We start from the raw sequence: 15206 nt of genomic DNA on the forward strand, positions 1-15206 counted from the left end.
CTCGAGGGACAGTGGATGGATGGTGGTATCATTGACTGAGATGCGCAGGGAGGGCTGAGGAGTGAGAAGGAGGTTTGGGGGAGGGAGATCAAGACTTGGTAGACATGGTAATTTCGAGACGCCAGTCACACATCCGGGTGTTCAGGGGGGTGTTTGGCAGTCCCGACAGGTGAGCCTGGCATTCAGAGGCCAGGCCCGAGCTGGAAACACACACTGGGATATGTATTTGTCAATGCATGGATGCTACTTAAGGAGTGGGTCCCCTAAGAAGGTCCCCTGGGGAGATAGAATGAGAGAAGAGGAAAGAACATCCAGGACCCAGCCCGGGATCCACCAGCAGTTGGAGGCTGATCAAGACAAAGGTGCAATGAGTTTGAGAAGGAAAAGCCAGAGGAGCAGGACACCCAGCAGAGTGAGAGGTCCTAGAAGCCAAGAGGAGACGGTGTTTAAGGAGGGGGTGGTCAGCTGTGCTGAGTGCTGCTCAGAGGCCCGGGAAGGTGAGGACAGGTAGTGTCCCTGGGAGGTGGCCACCGGGGGGGGTCTCTGGTGGCCTTGATGGGAGCTGTTTGGGTCAGGGCCGAATCCCAGTGGCATGGGCTGAGATGAAGAGTGGGGGCATCGAGTAGGGAAACCTCCATCCCAAGAGGTTGGCTGTGGAGGGAAGCAGAGAAAATGGGAAGAGGGACTAGAAAGAGTGGAAGGTGAGTGTTTAAACGAAGGGGTCCTGGTGCTTCGAGGCATGACTTCTGGCAAGGGGCAGGGTGCAGGAGAAGGTTCGAGCAGGTGGGGCCAAAGCAGTGTTGAGAAGGGGACACTTCCTCTGGGGCAGCAGGAGGGAAGATGCTGGCTGGTGTGGGAGCAGGATTGATGGTTGGGCTGGGGAGCAGGGAGGGACCCAATCCCGGCTCTGGGTCTTGGCCAACAATCAGAATGGCTATTCTGAAAACAAGGGCGGGAAATTTCTGTTCCTGGGAAACCACTGAGGTTCCCGGGAAGGCTATTCCTTTGTGAAAATTATCCCCTCCAATAAAAATACAGGCACACCTCGTTTCTCTTGCGGAGAGTCGTTTTTTGAGACGTTAGAGGTTCACGACTTGAGTGGAGGACGTAGCTGCAGACGAGGTGGAAAGAGCAAGAGAACTAGAATGACAAGGGGAGCCTGAAGTTGTGGCTGAGTCGCTGCGATCTCGTGACCAAACCTGAACGGGCGAGGAGCTGCTGCTATGGGTGGACAAAGAAAGTGGTTTCCTGAGATCGGATCTCCTCCCCGGGGAGGATGCCGTGAAGATTGTGGCAATGACAGCGAAGGATTTAGGACATTCCATGCACCGAGTTGATAAAGCAGCAGCAGAGTCTGGGAGGACTGACTCCGATTTGGGAAGAAGTCCTCCTGTGGGTGACTTGCTGTCAAACAGTGTCACGTGCTACGGGGAAATCGTGAAAGGAAGAGTCCATGGAGGCAGCAACCTTCATTACTGTCTTCTTTTACGAAGTCACCACAGCACAGCCTTCAGCCCCCGCCACCCTGACTGGCCAGCAGCCACCAGCACTGATGAGAAGGATGATGAGTCGCTGAAAGCTCAGATGATGGTTTGCATTTCTGTAGCAATACAGTGTTTGTAAACTAAGGTCTGTGCACCTTCCAGACCTAACACTATTACACACTTACTAGACTCCGCACTGCGTAGGGTCAACACTTGGAAACCCCAAAATCCGTCTGTCTTGCTTTATTGCGAGGTCTAGAAGTGAACCTGGGATATCTCCGAGGTGTGCCTGGCTATGGCTCTGAGGGAGGTCGACGCTCAGGTACTGGCCTGGCGTCTGTCTTTCTCCTAAGTCCTCACAGGGCTTCCCAGGGAACACTCACTCCAGGCATTAGAGAGAACCGATCATGTCACTACAAAACCCAAGTCATGGACAGGAAAAAAAGAAAAAAAAAAAAACAGCATGAAAGCAAAATGGAAAAGAGAAAAGCCATATTGATCATGGGGCAGACTGAGTGTCTGAGTGGGCTGGGGCCAGAGTCCCCGGGGCCCGGAGCACTGTCAGAGAAGACCTAAATGCATCCTATTAAAATTTAAAGGAGAATCCATTTCTCAAGCAGCCGCTGCACCCGCCCCCCCAACCCCAGGTTCCAGCAGGGGATCTGAGGAGGCACGGAGCTCAGCCTGAGGGGGAGAGGGATGTGGGAAGTGGGATCCTCACCCCAACGCGCTGCGGCCCCTCAGAGCTGAGGACTCTGCACCTGCGAGGCCTGGACCGTGTCTGCCCGGGTCCAGGCTGCTCCTGTCCCGGGGGATCTGGCCCAGCGCCTCGGATGATGCTGGCTTCTCCCCATCTCTTCTGTGGGAGCCGAGGCTTCTCAGGGACACGGTGGCAGGTGCACACCCTCTCTCATTCTTTCTGGCTGTAATTTTATCGAAGTTGCACAGGCGCAGAGTTTAAAGAATGAAATATTTCTGTAAATTGTGTTATGGGAAAGAGCAGCACCCTTCCTCTCTGTTTACCCTTCTACCTCTGACAGGTGGGCCCGGCGGCTACCACCGTAGGCATTGAACTAGTGGGCCGAGAGCCACCCCACATGCCCCCCAGGTCCCCGGGTCCCCGTCCTCTCATCAGAGTGGCGCTCACATACTTCACAGCCAAGTCATATAATGACTGGTGGTTCCTGTTTCTTTCCTGTACGACTTTTCTATCTTTTCTGTGCATAAAAATGGATGTGTGTGTGTGTTCACTTATTTTGAGGGTTGATTCAACCCTCAAATTCTGACCTCACCCGAAGCCGTTCCAGACCCTTGGCTGCCCAGGCTCCTATTGGAACTCCGTGTGCTGACACAGGCCCCTCCCCGGGTCACACAGCGGCTCCCTCGGCCCGGTGCCCAGCTGCCACCCCGGGGCCTCCCTTCACCCTCTACGCCCGGGGATTCTCTTCCTCCCCTATTAGATGTCCTCTCTCTGCAAACTTATAATCTTCCTTTTCTTCATTTGCTTCCTCATTTTCCCAGAGACCATCCTTCAGAATGGTCTTCCGGAGAGAAGGGGTCTCTGCTGGGCGAAGTGTTTTAGCCCTTGACCGGAAATGATGGGATGTCTTTCTTCTGTTTCTTGGTTGCTGAAGTGCAGAACTCCAGGTTGGAAATCATGTTTCCAGAACCTTCGGAGTCCTAAAGGTGCTGTCCAGTTGCCTTGTTGCTATGAAGAGTTCCAAATCTGGGGACCCCTGGGTGGTTCAGTTGTTTAGCACCTGCCTTCAGCCCAGGGCGTGATCCCAGGGTCCCGGGATCGAGTCCCACATCGGGCTCTCTGCATGGAGCCTGCTTCTCCCTCTGCCTGTGTCTCGGCCTCTCTCTGTGTGTCTCTCATGAATAAATAAAATCTTTAAAAAAAGAGCTCCCAGTCCGTGCTGGCTCTGATTGCGTTCTCTGCGACAGTCTCTGGATCGTCCCCTCCCTGTCAGAGCTGTGGGATGTCCCCAGCGTGGCTCCTGGTGCAGGATTCTCCGCCCCTGGCAGTGCCTCTTCCAGTCTGATGACACGGGGACTCGGGCTCTAGGAGATGGTGTCCCAGTGCTTCCTTGGCGACTTGTCTCCCTTCCCTCTGGACGTCCTGTGGTCCAGGCCTTGGACCTCTTGGCTTGCTTCTCCGATTTTCCAGCCTCTCTGTCACGTTTCCCATCTTGTCGCCCTTTTGCTCTACCTTCTGCGTACTTCTTCCCATTTTGTCTTCCAGCCGTTTTGTTCCTTTCTCTGCCATCCAGTCTTTAATTTTCAAGAGCTCCTTTCTTCTCCTGGATGTTTCTTTTTAACAGTATCCTGCTCTTATCTGGTAGATCCCAGCACCCTCTCTTAGCTCTCAGAGGTCATTTTTGGTTTTAGTTTTCTTTTCTACCTGGTTTCTGTCTCCCTTGGATCCTTGATTGGTCCCTTTTCTCAGGTGTCTGCTGACCTCTGGTGTCTTCACTTGTTTAAGAGTGGGAGGCCCACAGGTGATTGGCAGCTCCTGGTGTGATAGAGACGCATCAATGGTGCGTGTCCTTCCTCTGGGGTCCCTGCCGTGGCAGTGTCTCCAGGTCTTTCTGCTCATCCAGAACCCCTATGAAGACTCCAGTTTCTTGACAGAAGGGTGTAGGGTTTCAATTTTGGGAGCCACAGAAAGGGAAAAGGTGGGAGGGGGAGGGGCGAGGAGCGCTGGCACCCAGTTATGCATCCGCTTCAACCCTCATTTCCTTAGGGTGCCCCTGCCTGCCCTCAGCTTGCCTGATGCCTTCCTCAAAGGCCTCCCATTTCATCCCTTGCCGAGAAACTTCCAGACTTTCTCTGGGGCACAGGAGGGGTAGTCTCCTGGCTGCTGGAGTTGAGGAAGGGATGGGGGGTCTAAAAGCAATCATCTGGGGGGAGCTTGGCAGGCTCAGCTGGTGGAGTATGTGACTCTTGATCTCGGTGTTTTGAGTTCAAGCCCTGTGTTGGATGTAGACATTACCTTAAAATTTAAAAAATTAAGAATAAGTGAAAATAAAAGCAGTCATCCTGGGGGTGCCTGGCTCTTGATCTCAGACTTGTGAGTTCGAGTCCCATGTTTGGAGTAGAGTTTACTATCAATCAATCAATCAATCAATCAATCAATCACCAGTTCCTGTCAGTCTTCATTGCTGTCCCTGAATGAATAGTTAGCAGTCGTCCTTCCCTTGATTCCCTTCACCCCCGTCTCTAGCTTCCTTGATGGAGCCTATGGTGGAAGTGGGGACGGTTCTCGTATTCCCCACTGTCAATGCAGGATTCTGTTTTCTTGAGTCTACATAGTCTTTTCCACCCATTCATTTCTGTCCAGCTTCTGCAAGCTTATTGGCAGCATCCTCTCCTATCTTTCTGTTCTTTGTGGGTTTATTATGCCAAAGGAAAAAGAGAGACAGAGAGAAAAGGGCAAAGAGAGAGAGGAGGCAAAGCGGGTGTGGGGAGTGGTGGGGGAGACAGAAAAGCAGAGAGAAAGGAAAGAATGCTTTCCCCACCTCTTTATTATTTTTTTTTGTTTTAAATTTTTTTTAATTTATTTTTTATTGGTGTTCAATTTACTAACATACAGAATAACCCCCAGTGCCCGTCACCCATTCACTCCCACCCCCCGCCCTCCTCCCCTTCCACCACCCCTAGTCTGTTTCCCAGAGTTAGCAGTCTTTACGTTCTGTCTCCCTTTCTGATATTTCCCACACATTTCTTCCCCCTTCCCTTATATTCCCTTTCACTATTATTTATATTCCCCAAATGAATGAGAACATATAATGTTTGTCCTTCTCCGACTGGCTTACTTCACTCAGCATAATACCCTCCAGTTCCATCCACGTTGAAGCAAATGGTGGGTATTTGTCATTTCTAATAGCTGAGTAATATTCCATTGTATACATAAACCACATCTCCCCACCTCTTTAATATCAGACTCCTAGTAGGGTTGTTTTTAAAAATGTCTTAGCCATGGAACTTATTCTTCTGAAGAATCCCAGGGAAATCCACCCTCTCAGGCTCCCCTGTAGGCCCCGGGAGCCCCTCTGGCACCTCCCTCAACTTCCAGGAGTCAGAGGAGCACGGGGCAAAGTGCCACTTCCAGGAAGTCTAGAGAGTCTTCAGGCTCTGGACTGAGACAGAATCAGATTCCAGCCCAACCTCCAGCAGTTACGAGCCAGTCCCTAAAAATAGGGTCAGGAGCATCTGCCTCACAGGCTGCTTATGAGAAATGAATGGCCAGATAGTGTGGGCTGCTCCCCGCCGGCCTGGCACCCAGGAAGTGCTCGACAAAGGCGCCCCTTCCTTCCTTCTTCCTTCCTTCTTTGTGGTTCTTTCCTCCCTCCCATCTTCCTCTCTTCCTTCCCGCCTTCCTCTCCCCCAGCCGAGGTCCTCTCTGCCCAGTGGGTAGAACCGCTGAGGCCCGTAAGCCAGGGTGTCTTGGCCGGCCGGGCCACGTGTGGACCGCACAGCAGAAGGGTGAGGGTGGGAGGTCTGCTCCAGTTCTGTGTCTGGTCGATCCAGATGGTAAAAATGAAAAAAATTTTATTTTATTTATTTTTTTAGTTTTTGAAAAAAATTTTTAAATGACACAATGGCTGTGGGGGAGATGGAGTGTGTGACTCTGGGGTTGAGCATAGGCCCACCTGGATTTTATTCACTGCAAATCACAGGAGACTTACCTTTTCCACCTTTGGGCACTGTTGGAAACGAGGTCCCTACAGGAAGGAGGTAACACAGTGTGAGCCCAGCCATGGCACGTTGAGGTCAGTCTGTCCACCTCTCTGGATCGCAGCTTCCTCATTGGTAATTAGTTGGACGATGTGGGAGGGGGCTTGAATCCTGGAGTCGGGCTGGGGTCCGAGTGCTGGCTCTGCAGTCACTGGCTCTGAGATCCTGCTCGGTGCCTTTGCTCTTTCAAACCTCAGTTCTTATCCGTAGAACGAATGACTGCCACCTGGCCTGGGTGAACGATCTCTGGCTGTCATGATGCGACGTGTAAGATCTTTCCAGCTCTTGTCAGAGGATGAGCTCATTGAGCTCCGCACTCGATGCTGAGAGTAGCTGTTGCTCAGATACAGTCTTCAGGGAGAGGCCTGGCCCAGGGAGCTGTGCCGGCTACTGCGAGCCCTAGTCTCTTCCTGAGGAGAGTCTGGCCTTTTCGAGCTGTCAGAGAGTCGAATCCCAGCTCATCTGCAGGGTGCCCCTTCCTGGACAGAGGCCTCTGGCTGTACGCCCCAGCCTGAGACGAGACATCTGTCGGGAAGAATTTCTTTTGGAGCCCAGAGCTGGGTACTGGGTATTGCTTGCCTGAGCACACATGGGTAAAGGGACGAGGAGGGCAAAAGAGAGGCTAAATCTCCAGGGTTCTCTGGCCCCACAGCTTAGAACAATGGGAAGGGAGTTGCTCTTTCTCCATGGTCTGGAGTCTCTTGGAGCAGGGTTCCAGCTGCAGGGTCTCCCCCTCCAGCGTCAGCGGCCCCTTGCTGTCCTCGGGGTGGAGGCCCAGCCCCAGGAGACACTGATGCCTCCTGCCAGCCACACGCTGCTGCCCGACGTTTGCCTACTTCGGTCTGTGGTGCTCCTGGGGTGCCTTTCTCCACTCTGGAGGCTGTTGGGAAACTCTTGCCCGAAGCTTGGCACCCTCCTCCCGAGCTCACTGCCAATCAGAGGGAATGGGGGGCATCCTTCACTCCCCATGCTCTGCGCAGAGCACCCATCTCAGGTCGGCAGTAGACCACGGTGGCAACAGCACGGCTTTGGCACCGGCTAGACCCGGGTTCAAATCCTGGCTCTGCCACTGGTTGGAAAGACCTAACCTCTCCATGGCTCAGCCCCCTCAGCTGGAAAAGTGAGAATCGTAATAGTCCGTATTTATCAGTTATTAAGAGTAAAGGGAAACAATGTTTGTAAGTACCTGGCACAGTGCCTCGCACCCAGTAAGTTGACCTCTCAGTCTGCCGTGAATTTATCAATATTTACTTTATACGATTGCCTCTTCAGGTAAAGGGTAAATTCCTGGTACCTTCTGCCTTCTGCAAGCACTTTGTGGTAAAACGTACGGAAGGCGAATGCCCTGCATGGGAATCCTGGTTCTATCAGGGTGTCCTTCTGATGTTAAGTAAGCTAGGTAACGCCTCTGTGCCTCGGTTTCCCCATCTATAAGATGAAAATGATAACAATAATTCCATCTGAAAGGGTTTGCATGAGGATTAAGATGCTCCATGTAAAAAAAAAAAAAAAAAAAAAAAAAAAAAAAAAAAGATGCTCCATGTAAAGAATGTCCAGTGCTTGGTGCGTAATAAGTACTCAGTGAAAGTCTACTATGTTTCATATTATGGAAGAGCCCCCAAAAATCATTTCACCCAGATTCCTCACTTTGCCAATGAGGAAACTATGGCCCAGGGAGACATTAATACAGCATGCTAGTGACAGAGGCCGTCCTGTTGAGCCCCACTCCAAAGGAGCCAATGGGAGGAAGGGAGGAAGGATGTTGTGGTCCATGTGTAGGAGGATAGGGGCCATCTTGCTGTCGCTGCGCTGATGGCAGGGAGGCGGTTCTTGTGTGCTACTGAGTTGGAGATCTGCAGTGCCTTCAGCTCCCATGAAGAGAGATGATCAATCCCAGAAGATTCCTTTGGTTCTAGAGAGAACAGAGGGTGGCCTGGTTGGGGGAGAGGGAGCATGACCCACACAGGTTGAGGATGGCATTGCCCGCCACCCAAGGGGATAGGCTGTGGCTGGAGAGACAGAGCCTGACCAGGCTGGTGAGGCCCAGCGGCGTGGCCTTAGATGGAGGAAACGTGCACTAAAGAACTCAGGGAGGATAGGACTTGGCAGTTTGCTCTCCACTGCTTTGGGGAGAAAGTGGTTTTTCTCATGATACTTCTAACTTTTTTGTGTGTTTGCAATAGTTTCAGAATAAAAGCATAAAAGAAGAGAACCATTTTGGCTCAGAAGAAAGGAGACTGAGGAAGCCAGAAATCGAGGAAAGGGTTGAAAGGGGCTGTCCGGCAGATTCCTGGACGTGTGGAGTCAACCAAGGGCAAGAGGGGGAGCTAAAGGCATCAGACCAAAGGACAAATGGGGCCCCAACTCCAGGCAGAATTTTGGACCTGTGCTGTAGACAGGTGTCATCTGTCACCGTGGGTGGCTTACAGACCAAAGAGGGACGGCCCAGCTGGCAGGAGGGTTGAGGGAAGTGTGTCCTGGGGCGCAGCAGCCAGCAGGAGACAGATCGGGCCAGAGCAGGGCAGCAGGGGGTGGGTGTGCCAGGCAGGCAGGTTCCCAGGAACATGGTGGCAACAGACCGGGCAGGACACAGGAGCCAAAATGAGCCTAAGGCAGCCAGGGAGAAGCCAGGCTGTGAGCGAGGCCTTATGACCCTTTGGCAAGTGCAGCCGGCAGACTGGGGCCAGGAGGCGGCCAGCCAGGGGCCGGGCCAGGCTTCCAGGGACTGGAGCCAGGAGCAGGGAGGGCACCTCCCCAGGGACAGTGGCAAGGAGTGGAGGCAGCTGGCAGGGTCCAGAGGGCCAGGGAGGCTTGTCCGCAGCCTGTGCCCTTCGGCCGGGAGCAGGGTGTCTAGGGGTCAGCAGAAAAGCGTGTTCACCCGGTGGGGCCAGGTGGGCCGCAGGCTGATTCAGAAGGAAGGAGAGCCATCCCCTCACAAAGAGGAGGAAGCCAGACTTTCAAAACGTCAGCAGATCTAGCAGCTGGGCCGCCTCAGATCCGTCTCTCGGAAGGTTCTGGGACTGCTTAGCTTGCGAGCTCGGGAGCAGACTCCAAGAACCATGATTTTCCTGAGGTTCGTAACCCACTGGCGGTGGCATTCTGTGGACTCTGGGTTTCCAGCGTCGCAGGGAGTGGCAGGCCCTTCCAGCGAGGAAGGCAGCTGCAGACCGGCATCCTCCTCTGTGATCAGCCGTGATGAGGGAGCCCCCTCGGGACCCAGCAGGACACAGTGGCTTGAACGGGTCTGGGACCTGGGGAGCCCAGTGTCCCCTGAGGAGCCGGCCGCAGGCTGAGCAGTGCCCCAGGAGCTCCCACCAGGGATGGAAGGAGGCAGTGGAGGCAGGACTAGGGCCCAGCTGCGGCCCCCGCCAGGCAGAGGGACATGCCCTGCCCAGACTCCAGCAGGACGTCCGGGGTCTGGCTGCCGCGGGGAGGAGCAGAGCAAGCACCCTTGGGTGTCCCCACACTGGTCTGGGCTCCCTCCCTTCCCCTTTGTAGGGCCCTTCATCTGCCCCCTTCCTCTAAAGGGTCTCTGAAGGTCAGCCCTCACCCGGGGCAGGGGAGGGGCTGCTATGAGTGTAGCAAGGCTCTCTCTGGGGTCCTGACGGTCCCTGCATCCCCGGCACAGTGATGGGATGGGGGTCAAGCGCTGGTCTCTGCAGGGAGGCCCAAGGAAGCAGTCGGGGTCCTGGCAGTTCTATAGACAGGCCAGGCCGTCCGCCACGGGGCCCCGGGCACGCTCTCCACACCCAGCTGCCGGCTGCACGGAGGCCACACTGTCGCTCTCCCTCTGAAGAATCGTGGTGCAAGCGTGCCACACTCGGAGCGTTGCTCCCATCCTTCCAGGAACTGCTCACCCGCCACGTCCCCTCCCTGGACGCCTGGGCACCTGGCTCCTGCCAGTGTCGGCTCCTTCCTAGCAGGTTCTTTGTGTTCGCGGCTGCCTGGGCAAGAGCCCCCCACAGACCCTGATGGGAACCGTCCGGGGGATTTTAGGTGGCACCAGGACAAATGCTCCTTCTTTCAACCGTCACGTCTTATTTTAACGTGTGTTGGAAAAATGTAAGCAACACGTGAGACCTGCGGGTCCGTGACTGTGAGTCCCTAGGATGAAGCTGCGGCGGGGTGGGCCCAGAAGCAGGTGGTCAGGAGGCCTGTATCCCAGCTCGGATGCCCGAGCCCGAGCTGTGGGGCCTTGGGACCAGCCCCCAGGAGCGTCACCACAGGCCTTTACCACGGCCACAGAAGAGCCCTTCCGGTGGGTCAGGCAGTGGCAATAGTGGGAGGGAGGCAGCACCCTGGCTGGAGCTTGGGCCCTCCGCTCTGGGCCCTGTTCTATGATTTCGGGGGAAATCACTGCCTCCAGAGCCCAGGAGACCTGGGGGTGGCCTTGGCTGGGCCCTGATGGGCCATGTGATTTGGGGCAAGCTGTTAGGCCATCTGCACCAGTGGTTCCTCATCCAGAGGGTGACAGGCTGCATCCTGGGCTGAGGTGAGGATTAAATAAACAGATAATAAGATTAAATAAGGAAACACCCCCACCCCCTTCCCCCAAAGCTCTGCAGCATCCTGTTTGCCAAGGAGAGCATCCCTGGGCAGGGCAAAGGCAGGATTGGGAGGTCTCGGGGAGCAGGGCCTCGAGTTTGAGTCCTGGCTCTGTCACCTGCTGGGCATTAACCTCTCTGTGCCTCCCTGTGTCCCCTGGAGAGTCCTCGTGACCCCTCAAGGGCTGTCCTAGGACTGAGCATGTGACCACACGTGCACGCACCGAGTGTCAGCTTGCAGGAACCCTGGACGGATGGCCCAGCGCTGGCAGCCGTTGAGCGGGAGGCCTGGGCAGTGCTCTGGAAGCACCTCTGAGGACTAGCGGCAGTTGGCAAAGGTGTGAGGGGAGGGGCGGCGGAGGGAGAATTGTTCCAGAGGAACCAAGGGGCAGAGGCAGAGGCCTGGGGCTGCAGGAACAGGGCTCGGGCGAGGGTGGAATGAGGCCAGTAGTGGCCGCGAGTTGGAGGTGACAGGACAGGACAGGATGGGTGGGGCTGCGGGCAGGGGCCTGGGATCCTGGCCCAGGTGAGGGTCGTGGCTGGGGCAGGTCCCCTGTGCCTTTTTATTCACCTCATTTTTGTGAGAGGAGAGTGGGGACGAGCAAATGGGACTTACGTGGGTTGTAAGCGCATGGTGCATTCGGAGCTATTTTTAAATCCCCAAAGCTTGGTATTTATGTGACTCGACCACACCATTGGCCCTAAAGCCTGGCTCAGAAAGTCTCTGCCGGTGCCCCAGTCCCCTCCCAAGCACCACCTCCTCAGTCTCCGCTCCCCGTCCCCGGCCTCTGTGTGGCCCCTGCATCTCAGCCTCTGTGCCTGTTCCCTTGTGCTGTTCCCTCCGCTTGGAGGCCCTCCCCCCGGCTGCATCTCCACGTCCTCACAGCTGTCCTCCCGAGCCCAGGTCAAGTACCCCCCCCACGGCGCCTCCCTGACCTCCCCCTGCCACACCCCGTCTCCCCCTCCGAACCCCCAGGACCTGTTATCTTACCTTCGCTCGACGTTTCTATCTCCTGCTTGCGCCAGACGAAGGACGTTCCCCCTGATGGCCAGCCTTAAAGCCCACAGGCAGGGGCAATCCCTTAAATGAACTCCATGTATGGTTTAAACCTGTGAGTTTATACCTGTGTAGGCATCGGGCACAGTAAGGATGACCTTTGGTGTGACATGGTGCCACCGAGTTGCCGTGCGGCCGAGGGCAGGTCCCCGTGCCTCTCTGAGCTCCGTCTCGCTGTCCCTGCTACCCCTAGTTCGCAGGCTCTTGTCAAATCCGGGTCTGCAGGAAACGTTAGCGGGATCTACTCTCTTTCAACCATTCCGAGCTGACTCTGCATCTCCTCTGGACTTAGTTCTGGCCACAGGGTCACTCTGAAAAGCACCCCGGGCCGTAAATAGCAGGCGTAAGTGACACTTGGTCCAGGCCAGGCCAGTGCTGCTGGACGGCTGCCCAGGGCTTTCTGGAGACACTGTGTGTTGACTCAGTTCTCTACTGGGCACCGGGCCTAGTGCAGGGAAGCGTGTGGGGAGCGACCGGTCATCTGTGACGAGGGCACGCCCAGTCCCATCAGCCCTGCCTCGGGAGGCTGGAGTCTCCAGTCCATTGCGGTCCTGGCTCTGTTGGCAGTGTCTATGCGAGCTTGGGTGAGGCCCAGGCCCTCATACGCCCGGGGTCTCCTTACTTAAGACCTGTCTGGTGTATCTATTCTGGGAGTGTCGCTAGACCCTCTTGAGAGCTCCTGTTCTGTCGCTGGAACTCTTCTCTGTTGTCTCCTGGCCTGCTGAGAAGAACACTCGTTGCTTTTTCATGCCTGGGATTTACCGTTCCTCAGCCAGGTTCTCCCACGGAGAGGTGGCTTCAGCTCCAGCCGCCTGGTCCCCAGTAGCCCTCACTGTGCACACTCAGGACAGACCGCAGGTAGCCGACTTAAGCTCTGGTGGCCACCGGTTGAGGTTCAGCGCGCGGTGCCCTGTCCCAGTCACCTGCCCTGTTGCCCACCCTTCACCTGCCGTAACAGCGGCCCCTGTCTGTTGACGGCCTGCCGTGCCCCCGTACGGAACTGAGCACTAAGCACTTCACACACATAATCCCTAACCCTCATCACTACCCGCTAAGGTGTGTTTATATACGTACACACATGCACACCCATGACCATTCTGCAGATGAGGGGGTCAAGGCTCAGAGCAGCAAAGGGACTTACCTACAGCTCAGGTGGGAGGAGCAGAGCCAGAATTCAAAGCCAGCCCTATTCGCTCCAAATCTGCATTCTTTCCCCCACAGCCCCCCGCACTGGGGTGCCCTACTTTCTGCGTCCTCTAACTCTCGGTCACCTGCATGGCAAGCTCGGGGTGAGACTCTGTGGCTGCCCCTCCATGTGCCCAGGGCCAGGCCCCAAGGGGACCCCCTGCAAATGCTTATGCACAGAGCTGCTGCTGTTGGTGCTGCTTCCCTAGGGCTCATGGTGAGGGCTGGACATCTCTCCCCATTCCCTCCATCCTTCCATGCTCTGGAGAATGGCCGCCCCATCAGCAGCATCTCCTCCAGCCCTGAGAACTAGAAGGGTGTGGGAGCCAGAGAGGAGCGTTGAGGGTTGGATGCTCTCCCTCTGCTGCTCACTGGTTGTGCGACCTTGGGCAAGTCATGTTACCTCTCTGAACCTCCACCGCCATATCTGAAAAGAGGCACAACATGCTGCACCTCCCTGATCTCTAGGAAGGAATAAATGAGTCCCCGGAACGAGGCAGGTGTCTTGTTGGTGCTAAAGGATCACAGATACTCAGTCTGTATTATTGTAGCTGTTGCGGCCCATCCGATGCAGGAAATGACTCGGCGACTCCGTCAGACTGGAGGCCTTCCCCTTCACCTCGACCACAAGGGTGACCTAAGGCTTCCCCACCGGAAGGTGAGGCTGTGTCAGAAGCTGGGATCTGTTGAGGCTTGCAGACCCAGGGTGAGACTGGGGGTCCCGGCTCTGGGAGAGGAAGGCTGTGAGCTGTCAGGAGAAGGGAGCGTGGCCACAGCTTTGTCTGAGGTGCAGAGCTCAGCCAGTGAGAAACTTCTCCGGGGGGTTAAGAAGCTTCTACATCCCTTTCATGTACATTTGAGGATTTCAAAAGAACCGAGTCCGTCGCAGCCTACGCCTTATTTTGTACCCTGGGTCTGCTTTCTCACATCCAGCACCTGGTCACACTCAGCTTCACTGTGCTGGGGACAGATGTAGTGTCCTCTGCTAACTGGTCCATGTGCTTTTTAGGGTCTGATGAGGTTTCATAGAAACAGCATTTTTGAAGGCCACCTGAGCCAGTGGCAGTAGTTCCCAGGCTGATCATAATGGATGAGCTCTGGATTACCACGTGTCCCACCCTCCCCGCCTCTATGCAGTGTCTCTTCTATCATGCTAAGGACTGTCCAAAGCATTGGAAATTTTAACAGAAGGGAAGATGAGATGCAGATTGTCCGTGATGGGACCATCCTGCTCATAGCTGTGCCACTACCCCGTCCTCCTCACACTCCCCTAGTGAGGACACTAATTAGGCCGCAGTGTTGAATGGCCACAGGGTTAAGGTGAAGCATTGGAGAAAGGCTGCATGTACAGTCAAAGCCCGTCTGGTCTCACGTACTAGGGGAGTCACAAGTTTGTGGTTTTCAAATGCAAATAAGCAAATCCCTGTATTCAGAAGCTTGGAATTCCTTTGAAAGCAGTTGCCCATTTTGCACCTGTATTACCCTAGTATAGTTTGGTTAACTTCACTGAGGCTCCTAGGCCGGAAGGACACTGCATTCTCTTTATCTGGACCTTGATCCTTGTCCTACTGATTTCCATTTCAAAAGTAGTCTCCCGTGGGTGGACCACTGGGGTCTGAGACTGGTCAAGCTCCCCGTCACACAGATCGCGTGCCCTGTATTATTCAACATCAAAGTTCGGATGCTGGAATGCTTCACATTCCAAGTCAGCTGTTCCGTCTTCAACACTGGAACTTGTCTCTCACCACCATCACCTTGGCGGTGGTCTTGGGGGGCTTCCCAGGGCACCAGCATCCCCATCAGCGTGTTTTGGATTCCTTTGCAAAACTGGCCATGGCGAGGGAGGAGGAGAAGATGGCAGGGGTCTGGCATAACTGCTTATTGCTCTATCAGCTGGTCCATGTGTGGTCACCGATGGACGGTTCTACTGGCGTCCTAGCACCAAGCCATTGGCTTCCTTTCTCATCTGGGTGAGCGGCTTCTCATCTCCAGGCTTCGCAGTCTATGGACAATGGGGCCTTTTGGTTTTCCTTACATTGTTGAAGAATAAATTCAACTGTAATGAGTGCTGTCAAGGCCAAGGGCTAGAGAGACGGGGCAAGTACTGACCGAGCCCTTGGTACATGCTGTTCTAAGCATGTAACTTGTATTAACGAAGTTAACCTCACAGTAGCTCTGTGAGTGCGTAATATTATT

At 54.9% G+C, this 15206-nt stretch overlaps 1 protein-coding gene and 1 long non-coding RNA gene across 12 annotated transcripts in view; one reads left to right on the top strand and one right to left on the bottom strand.

Annotated features, from left to right (window-relative positions):
* HIVEP3 (HIVEP zinc finger 3) overlaps positions 1-15206 on the top strand; it is a 459420-nt gene that overhangs the window by 416225 nt on the left and 27989 nt on the right. The window lies entirely within an intron of this gene.
* On the bottom strand, positions 5009-12259 carry LOC140602333 (uncharacterized). 2 transcript variants are annotated; one of them, XR_012005281.1, is made up of 3 exons: positions 11760-12259; positions 6176-8136; positions 5009-6004 (listed from the first exon to the last, which is right to left on the bottom strand). It is a non-coding gene; the product is annotated as an uncharacterized lncRNA (long non-coding RNA). The 2 variants fall into 2 exon arrangements; XR_012005282.1 differs by having other exon boundaries at positions 6176-10711.

The sequence above is a fragment of the Canis lupus genome, chromosome 13, assembly GCF_048164855.1.
Source record: "Canis lupus baileyi chromosome 13, mCanLup2.hap1, whole genome shotgun sequence".
NCBI lineage: Eukaryota > Metazoa > Chordata > Mammalia > Carnivora > Canidae > Canis > Canis lupus.